At 43.2% G+C, this 26,593-nt stretch overlaps 1 non-coding gene across 1 annotated transcript; it reads left to right on the top strand.

Moving 5' to 3' along the window:
• The first annotated feature begins 22,547 nt into the window (after positions 1-22,547).
• Positions 22,548-22,619, top strand: TRNAC-GCA (transfer RNA cysteine (anticodon GCA)). Its single transcript has one exon. It is a non-coding gene; the product is annotated as a tRNA-Cys (tRNA).
• The last annotated feature ends 3,974 nt before the right edge of the window (positions 22,620-26,593 follow it).

Here is a 26,593-nt window from a genome sequence, read left to right as displayed (position 1 = left end):
CATTTTCACCCCTCAGCAACTGTGGATATTTCCAGCTGTAACCTCACTCCTCTGCTTCTAAGTCCTAGCTTGGTGCACATTTGCAGAGTTCCCACCTTACCCATCTTACCTACCACACCTTGTTTCATGTGTTTTTCCAAGGAGAACACTATAGTGTTCTGAGCATCTCTCAGATGAAGGAGAGCAGAAGAAAAGTTACTTGAGGCTGCAGGAAACGCAGTCCTTCTATTCAAGAAATGAGGAAGAGATCTCAGGACAACACACAGGGGTTCCTATTGGAGAATGAGAGTGGAGGGACCACACGAAGCAGCAGAAGAAGGGCTCTCCCGGGATACAGGAAAGCAAAACTTCCAGCAATTTGGTATAGTTTCAAGATCCTAGGATGCAACCACAGAAAATAGACTTCTCGGAATGTGTCTTGGGGGGGAAGGGTACATGCATGTGCAAACATATGATAATTAAAATTACCACTCCTTTGGAGCAAAGATATTACACGGCTAAGTCGCTTCAGTCGTGTCTGACTCTGTGCAACCCCATAGACGGCAGCCCACCAGGTTCCCCCGTCCCTGGGATTCTCCAGGCAAGAACACTGGAGTGGGTTGCCATTGCCTTCTCCAATGCAGGAAAGTGAAAAGTGAAAGTGAAGTCGCTCAGTCGTGTCCGACTCTTAGCGACCCCATGGACTGCAGCCCACCAGGCTCCTCCGTCCATGGGGTTTTCCAGTCAAGAGTACTGGAGTGGGGTGCCACCGCCTTCTCCAGATTTTACACTGAAAGGCAGTAAAACACAAACAATGGCTACAGCTACAAGCTATGGGGTTCATATTTATCTGCTCATCACATATATTTCTTTTTCAGGCACCCTGCCTATGAATGGCAGGAATTCTTTGAGTAAGTTGTTTACAGTAGTCTAGGAGACTCTTCTATCTGAATATGCATCATCACCTCAAGAGTGACAAATCCAAAACTGAACACGTCATTGTCTGCTCACAAGTATTTTCTCCTCCCAGCCCTTCCTGACTCAGATAGGAATACCCTTCTTTTCCTCATCACTCAGGCTTGGGGAGTTAGGGTCATTCTTAACTCATCCCTCACCTTCAACTTGTCATCCCCTTCAAATCCTTCTCAGCAGTAGGTGAAGTATGGATTGTACATAAATAAAGATAACATTTAATCATTGAACATTAAATACATCATCAACAGTCAGATCAGTCTTTTCCTCTCTGTTCCCACTGTCATTCCCTTGGTTCAGGATTTTATCCCCGAAACGTTTATCTGAAGCATTTTCCCAGTAGCCTCCTCCACCCACTGCCTATCATCTCAGTCCAACCTTCCTGTATTTCTTCAGCTGGTGAGCCCAAACACAGCCATTATCATTCAGTGACCAAATTATGTTTCTGAGCCCTTTTCATGTTTTACTGGGTGTTTAAAAGGAGGAAGTAGGACTTTCACAATGTATCCCGTCCTAAGTCTTTCTGATGCACAGGACTGCATGGACATATCCACACGTTGGTCCTCCATTCCTGGATGTACAGAGCCTCTTCCACTCAAATGCAGAGGTGGAGGTAATGCCTTCCTCCACGGGTCCTTGGGAGCGGCCCTGAACAATTCGGTGTCAGCGGCTTCTGAGCACCGCAAATGCAGGGCTAGTTCCCTAATACTGCCTTTCCTCCCAGGAAAGGTGGCCCAGCAGGACTGAGAACTGACCGCCTGACCTCTCTGCAGCTCAGAGACAGAGTGAAGTGCAAAACGAGACAAAACCACAGTCACCACAGTAGGGAGAGAACAACTTGCGTTTGTGCAGTGAGCACAGATACTTTCTTCTAGCCTTAAAGTGACAGGAGAGAGAGAGGAAGGAAAGAAGGAAAGAGAGCAGGAAGGGAGCGGGGAGGGAGGGAAGGGGGAGAAGTACAGCTATGCCCACACGCAAAAGTCTACCTTCCCAAATTAAACCTTACTCTTCTATTTATGTCTTCTTGCAACAGATAATTTTCAAGTATCTACTTTGTGCCAAGCACTAAACAGAACAGACAGGAGCACCCTCTAGGAGTTTAAGTGTGGGGAAAAAAGATGATTTTTAAAAACCCAACAAAGGTACCACCTCAGACCTGTCAGAAAGGCCATTATTAAAAAGTCTACAAATAACAAATGCTGGAGAAGGTGTGGAGAAAAGGGAACCCTTTTACATTGTTGGTGGGAATGTAAGTTGGGCGGCCACTATGGAGAACAATATGGAGGTTCCCCAGAAAACTAAACATAAAATTACCATATGATCCAGCAATCCCACTCCGGGGAGTACACCTGGACAAAACCATAATTCAAAAAGTTACACACACCCCCATGTTCATAGCAGCCCTATTTGCAAAAGCCAAAGCATGGAAGCAACCTAACTGTCCACTGACAGAGGAATGGGTAAAGAAGATATGGTGCATATTTACAGTGGAATACTACACAGCCATAAAAAAGAACTGAACAATGCCATTTGTAGCAACATGGATGCAACTAAAGATGATCATATTAAGTGAAATAAGTCAGAAAGAGAGAAACAAATACCATATCTAGAATTTAAAATAAGACACAAATGCACCTAGGTGCAAAACAGAAACGGACTCACAGACAACAGATTTGTAGCTGCCAAGGGGAGAGGGGGGAAGAGGGGTGGGCTGGGAGTTTGGGGTTGGTAGATGCAAACTATTAGACTTATAATGGATAAACAACAAAGTCCTAATATATAGCACAGGGAAGGATATTCAGTATCCTGTGATTAAAGTATAACGGGAAAGAATACAACAAAAGAATGTGTATGTGTGTTTAACTGAGTCATTTTGCTGTACAGCAGAAAGTGGCACAATATTGTAAATTAACTATACTTCATTTTTTTAAAAAATTGAGAAATAAATCAACGAAAATAAGCAAGGTCAGGTCAGTCAGTGGCAAATTTATGAAAAAATTGAATTCTCCCTGTGGGGTGCTTGTGTCTAAATTTCCTCATTTTATAAGGATTATAAAGTCCTATTGGATTAGCCCTACACACACACATCCTGAGTAAAACCTCACCTTAACTAATTATATCTGCAATGACTCTAGTTAAGGAGGTACATTCAGCTACAGTGGGGGACAAGATTTACCCCTAAAGGTCTGACTAAATCTTTACAGAGCAGGGCTGTTTTCCTCTGTCTCCCCCACATCACATAATAAATGAATGAATACTTGTTGATGGCTGATTAATGGTACATTTTACAATGTGCATGTTACCGTGTTTGTGTTAAGGTAGTTTGAGATTTGTTTGTGTGCTAGCAACAGATCTCACGCTTAGCAGATAGGAACGTCTTCAATTGTTTCAGGGTCTGATATGATTAGTAACTGTTTCCGGAGACCATGTGGAAAAAAATAGCTGGCATCTAACGAGGAGCCAGCCCCCTTTGTCTGCCGGCCTGCCTCCCAGAGGCAGCAGAGCCGAGGAGCTCAGACACAGCTGGCGGAGGTTACGTTTGTTGAAGATCCGAGAAGAGAGCACAGTGAAAGTACAGTAGCAAGAATGCATCCAGCCAGGCCTCAAGGCAGTTCATCCTCCTCGCCCAGCCTGGGGACACACAGCTGCCCCATCCAGCCTCAGAGGGGCAGATTCCCCCACTTCAGAAAAGCAGCCCTGGGCTGCAAAATGGAAACCTGGCCAGCAAGGAAGCAGCTGGTCTTGGCAAACAGAAAACAATGCCCCAGGCAAAAACAAAGCAGGAGGGAGCCTGGAAGAGCTTCATTCTGAGGAACCACTCCCTCCCTAAACCAATTCTTTAATCCAACATAAAATTCAATGCCTATTTGAGAAAACACGATGGCAAATTCCTTCGATCTAAATTCTTTGTGATTTGAAATTCCTAGAAAGTTTACTTCTTCCTTTTCTAATAATTTGCTCCAACAGAATAATTCTCATGGTGGCTGGCTATTTTGCTATCCACTCTTCTTTTTCAGTGTAATACAATCACAAGATCTTGTGTAATTTCATGAAGATTTGTGTGACCCAGAATTGCATTTTTAAGTGTCATTTACTGTTGTCCTATCTTTTTATCTCATGAAATAAGCTATTCATGACAAGTTACTTTTCATTGTTGAAAATTATATTTATGTATACACATATAAATACAACAATCTTTTATGAAATATGTGCTTAATTCATTTATTAGTTTCCCACTGTGTAAGAAGAACTCGTGAGCCTAAAACCAGCTGTGAATAATGTGTCTTTCAATAAGAAAAGTAATTCCACAGATACAGACAAAACAAGGTCAGGTGAAATTTTCAAAGAATAATGTAGTTATAGTTAGGTTAGAGAGGCTAAACCAGAAAATTTATCGTTCTTACAATAATAGCTAGAATTGATTATAGTATTTCTAATACATGATAGGCTGGGTTAAATGTTTTGTGCCTACTTTGTCTTCGTAACAATATGTGACTTGCCTATGATCACAACTGTTTGAGAGCTGAGATTCAGACCCTAGTTTGTCTAACTACAAACCCTACACTTAGTCACATATACCGCAAAGATAAAAATAGAGAAAAAGTCAAAAAAACAATCAAAACACTAACTGTCAAAGATTAAGTGCTATAGGAAAAATATCACTAGTATATTCTTTTAGAGAGTTGATTTCTAAAAAGAACTGTAAAAAAATAGAAACCACGTTATAGAGGGTAAACTGAGGCATAGAATTTGTAGACACAGCTTTTTAGAGCTTACTCCAAAACACAACTGCATCAAAAGTATCATTTTGCAGTATTTTTGAAGGTAGATTCTAGAAGCACTGGAGACTTATAATGATAAAAATTACAAGATAACCTTTTATGCAACAGACTTATTGAATACAACATTATGTTAGTGATGCTATTCTAAGAAGAACTAGTCATGCTGGGCTAAATTTTCTAAGAATGCAATTTAAGCCCACAGTAAGGTATATTATAAAATGAATGGAATACCGTGGTTCAAACACAGCCCCCCGAATGGTCCATCTGTGGACCTTATCTCACCGATTCTCATTAAACAGTGATTTCATTTCTCTGCATCATCACAAGCTCCACTCCTGGGCAGTCGCTCAGCTGCCTGGCTAGTCTCACAACACATGCAAATATGAATTAAAGGCGGCCGCGCCACAAGGCAGAGGAGAGTTTGCTGATACCCTTCCCAGTGTGAAGCACGGGGCCCAGCCATCACAGATGGGAAAAAGAAATTGGTGGTCCCAGCAGGCCTCCCTTTTATCGCCCCCTGCGGCCTCCTCTGGAGCGTGGCGGTCACACACACGCGCATGACACACGTGTGCACACACACACATCTGCACGCTCACACACACAGATCTAAACCACTTCACCTGCCCTCCTCGTCTCACGTGCTAGAAGGTTAAAGAGGTGTTTGGATGCTGTGAAAATGAAATCCCAAAGCCTTTTCAGATACCTTGTCACTAACTCATGACTCCCCAGCAAGACGTGTAAAAGAAGGTATGTTTTCCTCATTAGACATCTGGGGAAATTGAAGTGGGACATTTAATAATTCGTCTGGAGCTGGGAGGAGAATCAAAGACAGAAAACAGAAGTGGAATTTTTCTGTCCTCTGACCTCCTGTAACAGGCAGTTTGCACCTTTCTTCAGGCTGCACTCATTTCTGCAGAATGGTCTGGTTATTTGTAAATGCATCTTTTCTGCCTTACACAGCATTAGCTCCTCAGGATGAGATATGATTTCTGGTTTGTTTTTGCCTTCTCACCACAGCACAGCTCTCTCCAGGGAAACTGTGGGAACTCCACCTGTGTGTATGGATTGGAATAAGAGGAAACAGGATACAAACAGAGAAGTTGAGTGGAAATGGTGACAGTGGCTGTCGGCTGGGGCAATGCCTGGGCATTGATGGCTTTTCTTTATGGTACTCATGTCTTCCACCAGCTCTGTCTACTGTTAGTCACTGTGAACAGAGGCCAGAGAGCACACGCTTGAGAAAGAAAATACACTCAACGGTGGTTATAAAAGAGCAGAGTTGAAGAGGAGGAGCCTGAGATGAGAAGCAATGGTCTCTCCCCATCTACCGCATGTGAGGTGGCAAGAGGCCCCTGGTAGGACTCACCCTTGGGTTCCTGGTGCCCTAAAGCCCTAAACACGCCTTACAAAAATGGTGTTGGTCCCAAGGAAACTTCACGGGGAGTTACACACCCACTGGCTGAAAGCAGCCTGCCCCTGGTCCATGTGGAGATCTGAGTCCGTCTTGAACTAACCAAAAATAGTCAAAGTCTGTTGTTGTTGTAGCTGTTGTTTAGTCACTAAATCATGTCCGACTCATTTGTGACCACATGGACTGTAACCCACCAGGCACCTCTATTCACAGGATTCTCCAGACAAAAATACTGGAGTGGGTTGCCATTTCCTCCTCTGGAGGATCTTCCCAACCCAGGGATCAAACAATATCTCCTGCACTGTCAGATGGATTCTTTACCATTGAGCCACCAGGAAAGCCACCGTCAAAGTCTACAGGTGTTTATCATTCTCTGCTCAAGACCAGGACAGCAAGTATCAACTGCCAGCCATGCAGGGAACCATCTCGGACCTTTCAGCCCAGTCAAGCTGAAGATGATCCAGCATCACCCCACCTGGAGCAGAATATCCCAGGGGAGCCCAAACATCCCACAGAATCACAATAATAAAATGGCAGCTAAAGTCACAGTTTTGGAGTGCCCTGTTATACAGCAATAGATAACCAGAACACTGAGCCCAATGCCAAAATGAGACAAGATTTTGTGAGGGAAAGGGGGCAGTGTCTTGTAAGGAGGGGTGAGTATACTTTGCATGTGGAATTGTTTGAATTATTAGAGGTAAAATGTAGACTAAGATAACTGCTCTTCAAAGATGGTCCCACGTGAGCCATGCCTCCAATGTTTAAGACCTTAGGTATTATGTTGTACCTTCCACAGTGAATATGTGACCAATGGTGAATGTGGTAAAAATCATTCATTGTGACTTCTGAAGTTATAAGAAACCTTGCAGCTTCTGCTCTGCAAGGAGCCACCCACTGTGTAATAAGTCTTACTATCCTAAGAGTCCCATGACAAGGAGAGGTCCCATGGTCCTCAGCTCTGCCAGGCCTCCTAGATGAGGTATGAGGAATGAGGAAGCATGGGGGGTTTTCTGGCCCCGTCAAGACTTTAAATGACTCCAGATTCAACTATGTCTGACTTCCATCACATGAAACATCCCAAGCAAGAACCCCTCAGCCTAGCCAACCAACAGAACTTGAAGAGATGATATGAAATTGTTCTCAACCCAATAAGTCTGGATTGGTTCCTTTTTTATTATTATTTGTTTTGGCCACCCTGCACCACATGTGGGATCTTAGTTCCCTGACCAGAGATGAAACCCAAATCCCCTCCATTGAAAGTGTGGAGTCTTAACTGCTGGACCAACAGGGAGGTCCCCTGGGTTGGTTTCTTTACAAGCAATAGGTAATTGAAAAATTAGGTATGTACAACATAAATATTCCAAACCTTCTGGTTCTTTTGTGCACAAACAACTTCTTCTACTGGTGACAAATGAAAAATCTGACACATCCTATGACCAAAATGTCAAAACAGATCATTTCTATAAGGGTCATAGGAAGAAAAAAAAGTGGAGAGAATGACATTCTCAGTCAGTCAGTTCAGTCACTCAGTCATTCTCATACATCAAAAGAACTTCTGACATTGTGAGCTATTTCTAGGATAGCAGTGAAAATGGGGCAACTAAAGGTTTAGGTTAAAGAACAAGTGATCCAAAAGGACTTGGAACTGGCATGGACATGGGGGAGCCAGCACTAAATGAGGATGAAATGATTGCACCGTAGACTCCAAGTGCTCACCAAGGCCCACTTACAAGAAATTTCCCCCAGATGCCTTTCAGATTACAAACCCAGCAAATCATGCTGCATCAAAGAAGTTCCTAAATTATGTAGAAGTCTAGATGATATCAGAAAGCTGAACTAAAGGGATCGCTATGGAAAAATAGTTGCTAGGCAGTGTAAGGAAAGGAAGTAAGCTTAGCAGCCATGGCCATCGGTGCGGGAAATGGGGTCTTGAGCCTCCCTAGCTCTCCGCCTGGCAGAGCTTCCTCGCCAGCCAAACACTGGTACTATCGTACATTGCCATTTCTTGTTACACATCCTCTCTCACTTGGGTGCCTGGGTCTTCTCTCACTGACACCCACGTATCATCTATGTTCTCAGACATTTCTGATATCAGCAGTACATATCCAGTCCAGTAAAAGTACTTTTCTATAAACGTAAATACATGATTTGATTCTGTAACTTTGCATAGTGTCATAGTTAAAAGGCAGGCTCTAGTTGTCACACCACCCTCAAATTGAAACCATGCTCTGACACTGACTAGCTATGAGAATGTGGATAAGTTATTTCACTTCCCTGAACCTCAGTTTCCCCATTGTTAGAATGGGTATAACAATGGTGCCTAGAAAATGGGATAATGACTGAGTCTATTTAATGCATGAAGAGTGTTTGGAACATTGAACATACTCAAATATCAAGGATTATATTATCCTCGAGAAATGATATGGTTTTTTCCCCCTTCTTCTCCCTCTTCCTAGGATTTGTACATACAGAACTAAAATGGCTGAAGGAGACAAAGACACTCTTCAGCTTAAACTCCTCACAGGATGGTTAGCTGTGGTCTGGAAGAAATTTTATTGTTTTACAAGTACTTTAGCATCCCAACTCTGTGAAGGTACCTTTCCATTTTCCCTTCACCCACACCACCCTCAGCCTCCTGAGAGGTAATAAGGAGGCAAAGAGAGCAGGAGAACTGACCAGCACAAGAGAGACTCTGGGGGTGGAGAAACAAGGAGAGGATGAGCAGCACAGAAGAAGGTCCTGGGATGGATGGGGGAGAAGACAGAGAGTCAAATAAGAAGCCCCTCTACTCCATGATTAGAGAGCTGGACTGGGGACTCTACCAATGAGGCAATTGTTTGGAGGCAAAATCAGTAGGACAGAGCAGACAAGCCACCCAAATCTCTAGCTGCCCTGGAAAGCTCCAAAATAGTTCAGAAGTTATTATTTAAATCCCCAAATACAAGACACCTGGGTCTTACAATGGCTAACAGCAAGACCAAGGGCATACTGCACACATTTTACACATGGAGATAGTACGTTGCTATATTTTCTACATAGAGTAAAGCACAGCACAGAAAAACTCTTTTCCAGACTACAAATCCTCATTTGAAGGAGAACCAGGAAATACTTTCACTAGCCGTATAGGCCCCAGCAAAGAAACATTTCTAAAGCACTCTCTTCTGCATTTCTCTCGTCCATTCCAGCCCAGTGTTCTCAGTCATTCCCACCACCCAGCCTCAGGCCACGCACACCTGGGGAAACCCTGTCTGATAGGAGCAGTGGAGAAGCTGTGGGCACAGATGCCTCCTCAGTTGCCAGCCGTTGCTCGTCACAACTGTTGTGAACACGTTCCGTGGTTTTCCTCTGCTCCCTTGGTTTAGAATCAATGGATTAGGCAACACAAGCTGCCATAACAAAATACCATAGACTGGAGTGGCTTAACAACAAAAATTCATTTTCTCACAGTTGTAGAGGCTAAAAGTCCCAGATCAAAGCATCAGCCTCTTCAATTCCTAGCACGAACTCTCTTTCTGACTTGCAGATGGCACCTTCTTACAGGATCCTCACAGGACAGAGAGAAATATCTGTTTCTCTTCATCTTATGAAGTCACAATTCTATCAGATCAGGGCCCCACTATCTTCACCTAATTTTCCTCCGAAAAACCCCATGTCCAGTTACAGTGGCACCGGGTAATGCGACACGTGAACTTGAGAGGGCACAAAGTCTATTCCATAGCACTCAGATTGGCAGGATGTCTGCCTTTTCCTCGGCCCCTTTCTCTGGCCCTTCCCATGATGTATCCATGCCTCCTTGCCTCTCTAGGGTGCTAGGCCCTCGACCACCAAAAAAGCAAAGAGAGAAATTGAAGACTGTTTATCAATAAAGTTAGAGTCTTGGGACAATTGTTTGACATCACCAAGGACTTCCACATTTTGTTTCAGTTGACTTTCTCGACAGGTGTTCTTAACCTCTTTTTCTAAATGAAGAAACTAAGAGCAAGAGAGGTTGAAAGCTTTGGCCAAGCTAAACAGCCAGCAAGTAGCAGAGTTGAACTCAGGCTACATCTGCTGGAGACCAATGTCTAGATAATCCACAAAGTGGCATCTATGAAATTAAAAGATGCTTGCTTCTGGAAGAAAAGCTATGATGAACCTAGACCCTATTATACAGAGTGAAGTGAGAGAGAAAGAGAAAGATAAATATCATATTCTAATGCACATATACAGAATCTAGAAAAATTGTTCTGAAGAATTTATTTAGAGGGAAGCAATGAAGAAACAGACATAGAGAACAGACTTATAGACATGAGAGGGGAGAAGAGGGTGAGATGTATGGAAAGAGTAACAGGGAAACTTACATTACCATAGGGCTGTGTAGGGCCACCCAAGATGGAAGGGTCATGGTTGAGAGTTCTGACAAAATGTGGTCCACTGGAGAAGGGAATGGCAAACCACTTCAGTATTCTTGCCTTGAGAACCCCATGAACAGCATGAAAAAGCAAAAAGATAGGACACAGAAAGATGAACTCCCCAGGTTGGTAGGTTACCAATATGCTACTGGAGATCAGTGGAGAAATAACTCCAGAAAGAAGGAAGGGAAAGAGCCAAAGCAAAAACAACACCCAGTTGTGGATGTGACTGGTGATAGAAGCAAGGTCCAATGCTATAAAGAGCAACATTGCATAGGAACCCGGAATATTAGGTCCATGAATCAAGGCAAACTGGAAGTGGACAAACAGGAGATGGCAGGAGTGAACATCGACATTCTAGGAATCAGCGAACTAAATGGACTGGAATGGGTGAATTTAACTCAGATGAGCATTATATCTACTACTGTGGGCAGGAATCCCTTAGAAGAAACAGAGTAGCCATCATGGTCAACAAAAGAGTCCGAAATGCAGTACTTGCATGCAATCTCAAAAACGACGGAATGATCTCTTTTCATCTCCAAGGCAAACCATTCATATCATGGTAATCCAAGTCTACGCCCCAACCAGTCATGATGAAGAAGCTGATGTTGAATGGTTATATGAAGACCTACAAGACCTTCTAGAACTACTACCCAAAAAAGTTGTCCTTTTCATTATAGGGGACTGGAATGCAAAAGCAGGAAGTCAAGAAACACCTGGAGTAACAGGCAAATTTGGCCTTGGAATATGGAATGAAGCAGGACAAAAGCTAATAGAGATTTGCAAAGAGAACGCACTGGTCATAGCAAACACTCTCTTCCAAAAACACAAGAGAAGACTCTACACATGGACATCACCAGATGGTCAACACCAAAATCAGACTGATTATATTCTTTGCAGCCAAAGATGGAGAAGGTCTACAACAGTCAGCAAAAACAGACCAGGAGCTGACTGTGGCTCAGATCATGAACTTCTTATTGCCAAACTCAGACTTAAATTGAAGAAAGAGAAAACCACTAGACCATTCAGGTATGACCTAAATCAAATCCCTTATTATTATACAGTGGAAGTCAGAAATAGATTTAAGGGACTAGATCTCATAGACAGACTGCCTGATGAACTATAGACGGAGGTTTGTGACATTGTACAGGAGACAGGGATCAAGACCATCCCCAAGAAAAATAAATGCAAAAAAAGCAAAATGGCTCTCTGAGGAGGCCTTACAAATAGCTGTGAAAAGAAGAGAAGCAAAAAGAAAAGGAGAAAAAGAAAGATATAAGCATCTAAATGCAGAGTTCCAAAGAACAGCAAGGAGAGATAAGAAAGCCTTCCTCAGCGATCAATGCAAAGAAATAGAGGAAAACAACAGAATAGGAAAGACTAGAGATCTCTTCAAGAAAATTAGAGACACCAAGGGGACATTTCATGCAAAGATGGGCTCAATAAAGGACAGAAATGGTATGGACCTAACAGAAGCAGAAGATATTAAGAAGAGGTGGCAAGAATACACAGAAGAACTGTACAAAAAAGAGCTTCACGACCCAGATAATCACAAGGGTGTGATCACTCACCTAGAGCCAGACATCCTGGAATGTGAAGTCAGTGAGCCTTAGGAAGCATCACTACGAAGAAAGCTAGTGGAGGTGATGGAATTCCAGTTGAGCTGTTTCAAATCCTGAAAGATGATGATGTGAAAGTGCTGCACTAAATATGCCAGCAAATTTGGAAAACTCAGCAGTGGCCACAGGACAGGAAAAGTTCAGTTTTCATTCCAATCTCTAAGAAAGGCAATGCCAAAGAATGCTCAAACTACCACACAATTGCACTCATCTCACACGCTAGTAAAGCAATGCTCAAAATTCTCCAAGCCAGGCTTCAGCAATACATGAACCATGAACTTCCAGATATCCAAGCTGGTTTTAGAAAAAGCAGAGGAACCAGAGATCAAATTGCTAACATCCGCTGGATCATCGCAAAAGCAAGAGAGTTCCAGAAAAACATCTATTTCTGCTTTACTGGCTATGCCAAAGCCTTTGACTGTGTGGATCACAAGAAACTGTGAAAAATTCTGAAAGAGATGGGAATACCACACCACCTTACCTGCCTCTTGAGAAATCTGTATGCAGGTCAGGAAACAACAGTTAGAACTGGACATGAAACTACAGACTGGATCCAAATAGGAAAAGGAGTTCGTCAAGGCAGTATATTGTCATCCTGCTTATTTAACTTATATGCAGAGTACATCATGAGAAATCCTGGGCTGGAAGAAGCACAAGCTGGAATCAAGATGGCCAGGAGAAATAGCTATAACCTCAGATATGCAGATGACACCACCCTTATGGTAAAAAGTGAAGAAGAACTAAAGAGCCTCTTGATGAAAGTGAAAGAGGAGAGTGAAAAAGTTGGCTTAAAATTCAACATTCAGAAAACAAAGATCATGGCATCTGGTCCCACCACTTCATGGGAAATAGATGGGGAAACATTGGAAATAGTGGTAGACTTTATTTTGGGGGGCTCTAAAATCACTGCAGATGGTGACTGCAGCCATGAAATTAAAAGACACTTACTCCTTGGAAGAAAAGTTATGACCAACCTAGACAGCATACTTTGCCAACAAAGGTTCGTCTAGTCAAGGCTATGGTTTTTCCAGTAGTCATGTATAGGATGTGAGAATTGAACTATAAAGAAAGCTGAGCGCCAAAGAACTGATGCTTTTGAACTGTGGTTTTGGAGAAGACACTTGACAGTCCCTTGCAAGGAGATCCAACCAGTCCATCCTAAAGGAAATCAGTCCTGAATATTCATTGGAAGGACTGATGCTGAAGCTGAAACTCCAATACTTTGGCCACCTGATGCAAAGAAATGACTCATTTGAAAAGACCCTGATGCTTGGAAAGATAGAAGGTGGGAGGAGAAGGGGACGACAGAGGATGAGATGGTTGGATGGCATCACTGACTCAATGGACATGAGTTTGAGTAAATTCTGGAAGTTGGTGATGGACAGGGAGGCCTGGCATGCTGCAGTCCATGGGGTCGCAAAAAGTTGGACACAACTGAGAGACTGAACTGAACTGAACATTACCATATGTAAAATATATAACCAACAGGAATTTGCTCTATGGCTCAGGAAACTCCAACAGGGGCTCTATAACAACCTAGAGGGGTGGGATGGGGAGGGAGATGGGAGGGAGGTTCAAAAGGGTGGGGATAAATATATGGGGATAAATGTATCAACCTATGGCTGATTCATGTTGAGGTTTGACAGAAAACAACAAAATTCTGTAAAGTAATTATCCTTCAATTAAAAATTAATAAAAAAAAAAAAAAACTAGACCACCAGGTGGCCAAAATATTGGCCTAGACGTATTGAAAAGCAGAGACATCACTTTGCTTACAAAGATCCATATCATCAAAGCTATGGTTTTTCCACTAGTCATGTATGGATGTGAGACTTGAACCATAAAGAAGGTTGAGTGCCAAAAAAATTGACTCTTTTGAATTGTGATGCTGGAGAATCCCTTGGGCTGCAAGGAGATCAAACCATCAACCCTAAAGGAAGTCAACCCTGAACATTCATTGGAAGGACTGATGCTTAAGCTGCTGCTGCTGCTGCTTAATTACTTCAGTCGTGTCTGACTCTGTACGACCCTATGGATTGTAGCCTGCCAGGCTCCTTTGTCCATGGGATTCTCCAGGCAAGAGTACTGGAGTAGGTGGCCATAAAGCTCCAATATTCTGGCCACCTGATGCAAAGAGCCAACTCATTTGAAAAGATCCTCATGCTGGGAAAGATTGAAGGCAAAAGGAGAAGGGGGCAGTAGAGGATGAGATGGTTGGATAGCATCACAGATTCAATGGGCATGAATCTGAGCAAACTCTGGGAGATAGTGAAGAATAGGGAAGCCTGGAGTGCTGCAATCCATGGGGTCACAAAGAGTCGGACACAACTTCACAACGGAACAGCAACAACAATCCATACTATCCTTTCCATCAAGGCCTTCATCGCCAAGGTTCAGTGCCTCCTCATTTCTTGCTGGGACAATTGGCATGGCGTCCTGAGTCATCTTCTGGCTCCTGTGCATTGCCTGCCAGGACACATTCTAATGATATTAATAGTTCTTACTTCTCTCCTTAAAAGCGTAGAAGCAGTGATTAGGCAGCAACAAGCACATCCAGTGCTCAGATATTGGTTTCTAAATACCATTCTCCAATAAAAGGAGCCAAGGTTGTCTGGAGGCATGGCTGATTCTAGGGTTGAGACAGAGAAGATAAAATATGAGTCTGGAGCATCTTGTAATACCCCAAACAATGAAGTACTCAAAACACATGCATGGAGGCACATACTCACAGTGATGGAGACATGTCAAAACAACACAGAAATCAGACATAAATTCATGTTGAGGTTTGGCAAAAAACAACAAAATTCTGTAAAGCAATTATCCTTCAATTAAAAATAATAAATTTTAAAAATAAAAAACACAGGAGACAACCTGAAAGAGCTCCGAATAGCCAAAGCTAGAATAACTGGAGAAACAAAACAAATAGCAATGTGTGCGTGCTCAGTCACTTTAGTTCATGTTCAACTCTTTGTAACCCTATGACTGTAACCCACCAGGCTCCTCTGTCCATGAAATTCTCCAGGCAAGAATACTGAAGTGGATTGCCATTCTCTTCTCCAGGGGATCTTTCCGACTCAGGGATTGAACCCACGTCTCTTACATCTCCTGCATTGACAGATGGGTTCTTTACCACTAGAGCCACCTGGGAAGCCCCTTAAATAACAATAGTATTGGTTATAACCCTAGAACTACACAAGAATTAATAAATATACATGAGTCCATAGTGATACAAATAAATAAATGGGGGAGAAGGGACCAATCTTCCTTACAGAAGAATTCCAAATAATAAATGTAAAAGTAATGAGAGAAATAGAAAATTACCATTAGAGCACCACAGTAATCATTGCCACAGGCAAGATCCGCTAATGAACACTAAAACTAGAAAGTGAAATATTAAGGAGAAACAAGATGTTTGTATAGCCTCAAATATCTTTCTGTATTAATTATTTGCCACTTACTATGGTGGCTTTAACATATGTCCACAAATGTTTTGATACTCCTCTCTCCAGGAAGTGAGGCAAGTCCCCTCCCTTTGAGTACAGACTGGACTTGATGAACTACTTCCACAATCAGTTCAGGCTGCTATAACAGAATATCATAGACTGAGTGGCCTATAAACAACGGAAGTATCTTTCTCACAGTTCTACAGGCTGGCAAGTTCAAGATCAAGGTGCTGGCAGAGTTGGTGTCTGGTGAGAGCTTGCTTCCTGGTCCATGAACAGCTGAGTGCTTGCTATGTCCCACATAGCAAAATGGACAAGCGAGCTCTAGAGTCTCTTTTTTATTTACAAGGGCACTAATCGCACTTATGGCAGAAAGTGAAGAGGAACTAAAAAGCCTCTTGACGAAAGTGAAAGAGGAGAGTGAAAAAGTTGGCTTTAAAGCTCAACATTCAGAAAACAAAGATCATGGCATCTAGATGGGGAAACAGTGTCAGACTTTATTTTTTTGGAATCCAAAATCACTGCAGATGGTGACTGCAGCCGTGAAATTAAAAGACACTTACTCCTTGGAAGGAAAGTTATGACCAACCTAGATAGCATATTCAAAAGCAGAGACATTACTTTGCCAACAAAGGTTCGTCTAGTCAAGGCTATGGTTTTTTGAGTGGTAATGTATGGATGTGAGAGTTGGACTGTGAAGAAAGCTGAGCGCCGAAGAATTGATGCTTTTGAACTGTGGTGTTGGAGAAGACTCTTGAGAGTCCCTTGGACTGCAGGGAGATCCAACCAGTCCATTCTGAAGGAGATCAGCCCTGGGTGTTCTTTGGAAGGAACGATGCTGAGGCTGAAACTCCAGTACTTTGGCCACCTCATGCGAAGAGTTGACTCATTGGAAAAGACTCTGATGCTGGGAGGGATTGGGGGCTGGAGGAGAAGGGGACGACAAAGGATGAGATGGCTGGATGGCATCACCAACTCGATGGACATGGGTTTGGGTGAACTCCGGAAGTTGGTGATGGACAGGGAGGCCTGGCGTGCTGCAGTTCATGGGGTCGCAAAGAGCCGGACACGACTGAGCGACTGAACAGAACTGAACTGAATCTCACTCCTTGAGACCCTCGTGGCCGAATCACTTTCCAAAGGCCCCACCTCCTAATACCTTGGAGGTTAGGAGTCCAGCACAGGAAGGAGGTGGGGGAGGGCAGGGAGACACAAACATTCAATCCATAACAAATGGAGTATGAAAAGGGAAAAACAGTAACATTGCAGCAAAGTAATCTGACAGCTGCTGCTGCTAAGTCGCTTCAGTCGTGTCCAACTCTGTGCGACCCCAAAGACGGCAGCCCACCAGGCTCCCCCATCCCTGGGATTCTCCAGGCAAGAACACTGGAGTGGGTTGCCATTTCCTTCTCCAATGCATGAAAGTGAAAAGTGAAAGTGAAGTCACTCTGTCATGCCTGACTCTTAGCAACCCCATGGACTGCAGCCTACCAGGCTCCTCCATCCATGGGATTTTCCAGGCAAGAGTACTGGTGTGGGGTGCCATTGCCTTCTCCTAATCTGACAGAGCCCACCTTAATTCAGTAGTCAAACATTCAGATCGCCATTAGGAAGTCACGTTGTTCCCATGTATCCCTCAATATAATGCACTGAGAGGGTACTTTAGCTCTGTGGTATTCTTCCCCCAAATCCGTAATCCAGTCTAATGATGAGAAAATATCAGATGAACCCAAACAGAGGGACATTCTACAAATATCTGACTCACACTCTCCTAGGGTGTCAAGCACATGGGAACAAGGAAAGATTGAGAAACTGTCACAAATTGGAGGAGAAGGTGTGATAACTAAATGGAGTGTGGGATCCTGAATTCCATCCTGGAACAGAAAAAGATGTACATGAATAAACTGCTGAAATGTAAATAAAACAATGGTTTTGTTTTAAAAACAAAACCAAACACCTTCCAGTGCCTAAACAGCGAAGTACAAACTCCTGGGCCGGCCACACAAGACACTCTGAACGCAACGCAGATGCCTCTTCTGCCTCCCCTGCCCCTTCGCACTTCGCTTTCTGCTCCCACTAGAGCGATTGCCCCAAGGGGCCTGAGCCAGTTGCACCTTCTCATTTCTTATTTCGCCCTCTGCCCAGAGTGCCTTCTCCCTCTGCTCCACACGACTCCTCATCTGTTTCCCTGATAATTGTCTTTTTCAAGTTCAATCCAAACATTTCTTCTCTGGCAAGTTTTGTTTCTGACCACCCCTGCACTCCAGTGCTTGGTCTTTCCTCACTGCCGTCTTTCACTTTCAGTGGTACCAGGAACACCATAGCTATCTCATTCGCATCTGTAGCACTTTGAAAGTGTTAGTCATTCAGTCATATCCAACTCTTTGAGACACCTGCCAGGCTTCTCTGTCCATGGAATTCTCTAGGCAAGAATACTGGAGTGGGTTGCCATTCCCTTCTCCAGGGGATCTTCCCATCCCAGGGATCAAACCCAGGTCTTCTGCATTGCACGCGGACTCCTGCATTGCAGGCAGATTCTTTACAGTCTGAGCCATCAACACTGTCGTGCATCTCTTTAAATGACTTGTATCTTTCTCTGCTAGATAATAAAGTTCTTGAGGGAAGCCTGATCTTATTGATCTTTTATAGCATCAGAGGTTAGCACATGCTCTATACATATTAAATGAATTAATGAATGAATAAATAAATGAATTAATGAATAAATGAGTAATGAAAAATCCCACACTAGGAATCTGTTGGCTAGAAATAAAAAATGTGTAAATTCATCTCAGCTATACAGACATGTTTGAAGAAAATTTTCACTCAAAATTTCAAAGTGCTTTGTAGGAATTCATAAAGCAACTTTTTTCCCACAGAATAATATGCTTATCATAAAGCAACTCTTAAAACACATCTTGAGGTCAGCAGACATCCTGGTCAGTAGAGAGCCAAAGCCTTCCACCAATGAGCTTATGTCATGGAAAACCCAGGTTCTGGACCTCCCCTCTGGACACTCTTGATCCCAGTGACTTGGTCAGCTCAATTAAAACAGCCCCACACAGAGCCACATGGGTCCTCTTTCAAATGCATGGCCTTTGTTTCAGTCAAAACTGAACTTTGAAGTTATATACCTTTCAAAACTCACCCAGGTCAACCAAGTTGTTTCCTATCACACTTGAAAAGCAAAAACTCTTTCTGTGGCATCTTTCACCAAACTCCTCATATGAACTTTTAATTCAACACCATTTACCTGGGCATCTCTATAAATTTTGTATTCATTCTCCCAGGATAGTATCTGAAGTCAGGCAAGGTTTCTGCAGAGATGAAAATCACTAAGTGTATGTCAGACTGGAAAGAAGATAAGATTCTCTGATGTGATTATAACCAATAGATTTACCTATTAAGTATCTACTGCATCTGCACATATAAAGCATTGTGCTAAAACTATGGTAGCTGGGCAAAGGTTTAACATATTGTCTCTGCCATGAAAGGACGAGAGATCCAGAGATGAACACCATCCACTTTAATACATGACTAGCACTACAAAAAATATGGATAAACTTCAACATCAAAGATCCCCATCTCCCCCTTCCCAGAGGATGCTTAACAATAAAGCTAGGTCCAGGGCACCATCTTGATTGACTGTAGGAAAGGTCAACAACAATAGTCCTTGCCTATGACAAGGACTCAGAACTTAAAATGTGTCCCCCAGCTTCAGTCTGGCATCAAATAACTGGTTTTCCAATCCACTTCTCTCCCACCACCTTAGAAACAGGGAGCTCTTCTCTCATTGGCTAATTTCCTTAGAATGTAGGCAGAGGAGAGGATGACTGGTTACTACTAATATTTGCTCAACTACCTTCTGCTTTATTGACTACAGATTGAAAGCCTTTGACTGTGTGGATCACAACAAACTGTGGAATATTCTTCAAGAGATGGGAATACCACACCGCCTTACCTGCCTCCTGAGAAATTTGTATGCAGGTCAAGAAACAACAGTTAGAACCGGACATGGAACAACAGACTGGTTCCAAATCCGGAAAGGCATACATCAAGGCTGTATATTGTCACCCTACTTGCTTAACTTATATGCAAAGGACATCATGTGAAATGCTGGACTGGATGAGGCCCATGCTGGTATCAAGATTGCCAGGAGAAATATCAATAACCTCAGATATGCAGACGATACCACCCTTATGGTAGAAAGTGAAGAACTGAAGAGCCTCTTAATGAAAATGAAAGAAGAGAGTGGAAAAGCTGCCTTAAAACTCAACATTCAGAAAAATGAAGATCATGGCATCTGGTCCCATCACTCCATGGCAAATAGATGGGGAAACAATGGAAACAGTAACAGACTTTATTTTCTTGGGCTCCCAAATCACTGCAGATGTTAACTGCAGCCATGAAATTAAAAGACGCTTGCTCCTTGGAAGAAAAGCTATGACCAACCTAGACAGCATATTAAAAAGCAGAGACATTACTTTGCCAACAAAGCTACACCTAGTCAAAGCTATGGTTTTCCCAGTAGTCATGTATGGATGTGAGAGTTGGACCATAAAGAAAGCTGAGCACCAAAGAATCAATGCTTTTGAACTGTGATGTTGGAGAAGACTCTAGAGATTCCCTTGGACTACAAGGAGATCCAACCAGTCAATCCTAAAGGAAATCAGTCCTGAATATTCATTGGAAGGACTGATGCTGAAGCTGAGACTCCAATACTTTGGCCACCTGATGGGAAGAACTGTCTCCTTGGAAAAGACCCTGATGCTGGAAAAGATTGAAGGCAAGAGGAGAAGGGGACAACAAAGGATGAGATGGTTGGATGGCATCACTGATTCAATGGACATGAATTTGAGCAAGCTCCAGGAGATGTGAAGGACAAAGAAGCCTGGTGTGCTGCAGTCCATGAGGTTGCAAAGAGTCGGACACAACTGAGCAACTGAACTAAACTGAACAGCTACCTTATCTAACTTAGGAGGAAAAAAGTTTAATAAATCGGAACAATCTTCCAGTTGGATCAACTCCATTCCTGTAATCACTATTACAAAGTTATCTTTTGACTCAAGAAGTCTTTTGAACCAATACATGATCACTGTCTACTGTCTGAATTGTCAATTTAATGATCCTGACATCTGTCTTATCCAAATAGAAGAGAAAGAAATACACATGGAAAGGGAGTTTTTTCCAGGAAAGCAATAGAGAAGTTGAAACTTCAGTTTAGCTTTGAAGAGCTAATAGAATTAAAATGGAGCTAAGAAGAACGTATATTCCAGGCAGGCAGAGCAAAGACAGAGGCAGGAATGCTTAGGATGCGTTCAGTTTACTCCTAGTCTTGCTGAAGCAGAGCTGTGTGTCAGAGCAATGGGAAATGTAGTTAGAAAGTCAGGTTGATGGTAAATGTGAAAGGTCTGCAGTGTCAGGAAGGAGATATTCCTCTGTAGATGTGGGGGCGGAGGAGTGGGAGTCACTTATGATCTGTGTTCAGAGGATGTATATTTTGGGAGTAACATCTTAGGAGACAAAAATATGCTAACTGGATTAGTGAAGCCCCTAGTCATGTGTGCACGCTAAGTTGCTTCAGTCGTGTCCGACTCTTTGCAACACTATGGACCATAGCCCACCAGGCTCCTCTGTTCATGAGATTCTCTAGGCAAGGACACTGGAGTGGGTCCCCGTGCCCTCCTCCAGGGGATCTTCCCGACCCAGGCATTGAAACTGCGTCTCTTACATCCACCTGCTTTGGCAGGTGGGTTCTTTACCACCAGTGCCACCTGGGAACCCTGAAGACCCTAGAGGCCAGAGGAAAGTCGTAGAGACCTTATCTTAAGAATAGTTGAAATAGAAAGGTATGTGAAAGGTATGTGAAAAACTCCTGTGAATGAAAAATCAACAGGACCGAAAACTGGGGGTGGAGAGGAAAGAAACAAGGCGACTCTCAAAGTAACACGCAGAATAGCCATGCAGTCTAAAGAGAAGACTCAAGACTCTGAAGCCAACGGCCTGGGTTCGAATTCTGTCTCTCACACTTACTCACTGTGAAATTGTACCTCAATTTCATCATTCATAACATGAAGATGATAATAACATCTACCTCATAAGGTTGCTGTGATATTAACTGAACTGAAATATGTAAAACATTTAGAATAGTACCTGGTACCCAGGAAACAGTGGCACATTTAGATGCTGTTGTTGGTGCTGTGGTTATTACAGAAATATGAAGACTATTAGCAATAGGGATAAAAACTAAATCCCTTCAGAAATTGCTCTGGGGAGAATAGAAAGGTAAACTTGGAACTGGAATATATTACAGTAAGTTGTTTTTACCATTTAATGGTGAGTCATATTTGCCATTAGGGTATGAAGTCCCCCTTTCATCTGCCTTACCCTCAACTACATATTTCCCCAGCTACCCTCGTGTGTCCAGGCCTCCTAACAGATGCACCCCAAAGTCTCCAACCTTGGTTTTTTTTAATGGAAATGAAGTTTCACTGGGGATACTTACTGGTTGAAAGGGGATTTTAAAATCATTTTTAAATAGAGAAGTATCGCTCTGAATGCAGAAGCCTCCAAGAGAGACACCTTCCAGAGGACATTGCTCTGAATATTATATAACCAGGGCATCTAAGGATGAAAATCAATCCCAGGAACATGTGCCCCTCACCCTGCCCCAGACAAGGGCATTGCCAAAGCTCTCTGTCACCATTTTCCCAACTGCAAACCAAGGCTAAAAATATTACTCTAATAGGAACTGTACTTGTTTGAGAGAAAAGAAACAAGGGAAAAGGAGTAAATAATAAAAAGAGAGAGAGAACACATAGGGAGTGGTGGGTTGCAGCTCCTAAATACTTATTACAAGGAAGAAATTGGGAATTAAGAACCTGTCCTTGGTCTTTTCTCCACAACTGAGCCATGACTGGACTTGGAACAAATTTCTCAGTCTTTACTTGTCTTCCCTGGTGGCTCAGAGGATAAAGCATCTGCCTGCAATGCAGGAGACCCAGGTTCGATCCCTGGGTTGGGAAGATCCTCTGGAGAAGGAAATGGCAACCCACTCCAGTATTCTTGCCTGGAGAATCCCAAGGACAGAGGAGCCTGGCGGGCTACAGTCCACAGGGTAGCAAAGAGCTGGACACGACTGAGCGACTTCACTTTCACTTTCACTTACTTGACTTAGTTTACCCTGGATTGTTGGGAAGACCTCCCAACAATTAGGAAGTTGTGAGACTTCCCCAATGTCTGATCCTCTGCGTTCCTTAAAGTGAAAGGCAAGTTGGGTAAAAGCATCATTTTCATTCATCCAGTTTTCATTTTCTTAATACAGCAGTGATGAAAGTGAAGTGAAAGTGTCAGTTGCTCAGTCTTGTCCAACTCTTTGCCATCCCATGGACTGTAGCCCACCAGGCTCCTCTATCCATGAAATTCTCCACGCAAGAATACTGGAGTAGGTAGCCATTTCCTCCTCCAGGGGATCTTCCCTACCCAGGGATTGAATGTAATCACTATTAACATAACATCCAAGAAGCTCTAGGCACATGACAGACACCACTATTACTCTCAATGTTTTTGCTATTTTTGTCACCATTAGCGGAGCCAGTTGGCCCCAATATATTAACCACCAAATAACCTCCCCACTTTAGACAAAAACCTTGCAGTTGCTATTTTTAAAGGCTTCAAAGTGAAATATTTCCGTCCAACAGTTGGAGGAAAGAGAGAACTGAAGTTTGAGGCAGCTTGACTTTTTTCTTAAATGGAGACATCACAGTTCAAGGTAAATGTAGATTCATTATTATTTGATGGATGACCGAACTTGTCAGGCATGCACAGGTTCTTCCTGGTGCGTGCAGTCATGCCTCTGGCTTTGGCCTCCCATAGACTTTTCTAGGGAGTTTTATGTTGCTAAGTCACTTCAGTCGTGTCCAATTCTGTGCGACCCCAGAGACGGCACCCACCAGGCTCCCCCGTCCCTGGCATTCTCCAGGCAAGAACACTGGAGTGGGTTGCCATTTCCTTCTCCAATGCATGAAAGTGAAAAGGGAAAGTGAAGTCGTTCAGTTGTGTCCGACCCTCAGTGACCCCATGGACTTCAGCCTTCCAGGCTCCTCCATCCATGGGATTTTCCAGGCAAGAGTACTGGGGTGGGGTGGCATTGCCTTCTCCTAAGGAGGTTTATAATGCCCCTCATTTCCAGACTCAGTTCCACCCCAATTCATGAGCCAGTTCTGCCTAGCATCAAAAGTGCATCAACTGTCTCAGCATATCCTGCTGCTCCAGCATCACCATGGACCAGCCACAGGCCCAGTCATGACTGCTGGGAGTCCAAGTTCTCCCTAAGTCCTTTTCCTGATCATGAAACACACTTGGTCCCTTAATTCCCATAAACTCCTTGGGGTCAGCTTTGTCTGAGTTACAGATCTCTTATCAAGCCCTGAGACTCACCTCACATGGGTATAATCCATAAAGCCCATAATTCTAACCGAGAGGTCTGTATATTGGCAAGAGAAGGCCCTCATCTTGCCTACTTGTCCAGACACAGACTGGACAATGGACATCTTATCAGTGACTTATGGGGACATATGACCGACCTCCACAGGGTTTCTCTATGCCCTGTGTCATCCCCCTGTAACCTTGTCACAGCTCTAGAGTAGAAAGAATCCTAAAATGACTGAGAATAACTTTCCTACTAGCCTAGGGGTTCTACGAATTACACCACTTAAGAAAATAAAATAATTTCATATGCACTTCTGAGTTTGAGACTGAGGCTCTTGCTCCCTCACAGCATCCCTCCTCCTGGGACTGGCCCACATCTCTACCTTCTATGTGCATTCTCGTGCCAATACACGGACCTCTCAGATGACAGTGATTACCATCTGACTCCGTGTTTGAACTGTCGCCCGCAGTAGCTGCTCCATATACCACATATATGCATGCTTAGTCACTAGGTCATGTCCAACTCTGCGACCCCATAGACTGAAACCCGCCAGGCTCCTCTGACCTTGGGATTGCCCAGGCGAGAATACTGGCATGAGTAGCCATTCCTTTCTCCAGGGGATCTTCCCAACCCAGGGATCAAATCCAGGTCTCCCACATAGTTGTACCAAAGCACTTTCTCTGCCACCCCTTCCATTTTTGTAGGACCAGTCCAACCTTCTCACCACTAGCTTTTTTCCCTAAAACCCCAGGATAGTCTTTCCAAACCGAGGGATCTCTCCTCAGGAAAAAGCACATATTCAAATACACAGGGAAATATATTTTGGCCACAGTGGTTCATTGACCCATCAGAGGCCTATGCCTGAGTCCCTGATTAAGCACTGCTGCCTTCAATTACATAGCTCAATACATGCTCAGTTTATCTCACTTAGCAACTGAGAAGGAGAGTGGACACTCCCAGATCCAAGTCATTGATGGTAACGTTAGATGCTGCGAGGAAGACATTCAGGTTAACTCCACCAAAGAGTGACCTCTTCTGAGCATCCCTCTAGAATATTCATGTGCAAAATTTATGGCTTACCTTTAAAATTAGATAATGCGTGTCATTTAAATATATATATATTAATTCTGCAATTATCTATCAAAAACAGGCTTCAGTGGAAGAAAATGAGTCTAGAATCCCAACTGGGACTTTCAAGAATACCCAAGCCATGGGGACAGGGACCTCCTCAGCCCATCAGGCCCCCCTTCAAGCCTTAAGGCAGAGTTGGGATGGGAATGTCTCAGTATCAAGTCACTGATTATGGCTTTTGTGGCCTGGTTCAGAGGTTCTAGAAATGCAAATATGCCAACAAACAGCTGAGACGCAGAAAATAGACCCTTTCCTCTTCCTCTTATCTTCATAGGGGTTCTATTCATAAAGGTTCTTCATAGGGAAGAGGTAAGGATGGGACGACATCCACATTGTTTTTCTTCCTTCCACTCTTGCCAATAATCCCTTCCACCAGCAGTTACAGAACCAAAGCTAAGACTGGGATGAGAATGTATCATAAACATTTTCACTTCTTTTTGATTGACATAGAGTCATGAAATCAGCATTGGATAGATCCTTTGGTCTCTGAATAAATCACCCTCATTTTGTAGGTTCTCCGAGAATGAAGACTCCCTGAGATCTGAGCCAGTATTTTATGCCCTTGACATTCACTCATTCAACAAGTATTTATTGTGCATTTGCTATATTTCAAGTCTGGTCCCAGACATCAGGGTTACAACAGGGATCTGCAGAGAGCCTACTCTTAGTCGCAGTGAACTAGAAAAGTCAATATTGGACAAATGGAACATCTGTGAGGCAGGAGAAGGTAGGCTTCTCCCCGGGGTGGACCCAACCTAGATAAGGAGTTCTTCCTCGCATTTAACTGAAATCCCTCTGGTACCATCCGACCCCCTTTCTCCTTGACACAAATAGAATAGAGACGAAATGACCATCTCTCTTGTCAATACCGTCATAAAATGGTTACACTCATGAAATCATCGCTGATTCTTCTCTTGCTTAAACAGCTTCAGTTCCCTTCACACTGCCTCACAGGACATATTTCCTTGCCTTTAATAATAACTTTGCTCGCATTGGTGCAGACCTTTCTCATTTGTGAGGCACTTTGAGATTTACAGAGCACTTCCGCATCATTATCACACTTTGATCCTCACAACAACCCCACAAGGAAGGTAGTCAAGATATTTGCTGAGCCCCAAGTATGCCCAAGACACTGTTCTAGGGCTGTGGGGGCACCTGTGCCACTTTATACTGTCCCTGCTGAAATTTATCCCACTTTTGTAGAGCCATTTTCTCAATGAGTCAAGGCCATTTCGAATTTTATTTCTGTCTTGCAGAGCAATAACAACCCCACCTAATTTAGTGCCAGCTGCAAATTTAATGAGCATAGTCTTAATTCCTTCATCCAAGCCATCAATATGGTTATTGAGTAGGATAGATCCTGGCCCCAATACCTCTGAGACAGTATTCAATATGTCCCCCTAGATTGATACCAAGTCACTGATAACTCCTCTTGGG

Source organism: Bos javanicus, chromosome 24 (genome assembly GCF_032452875.1).
Source record: "Bos javanicus breed banteng chromosome 24, ARS-OSU_banteng_1.0, whole genome shotgun sequence".
NCBI lineage: Eukaryota > Metazoa > Chordata > Mammalia > Artiodactyla > Bovidae > Bos > Bos javanicus.
The sequence above is the reverse complement of the archived record's forward strand: the minus strand, read 5'-3'. Positions and strand labels throughout refer to the sequence as shown.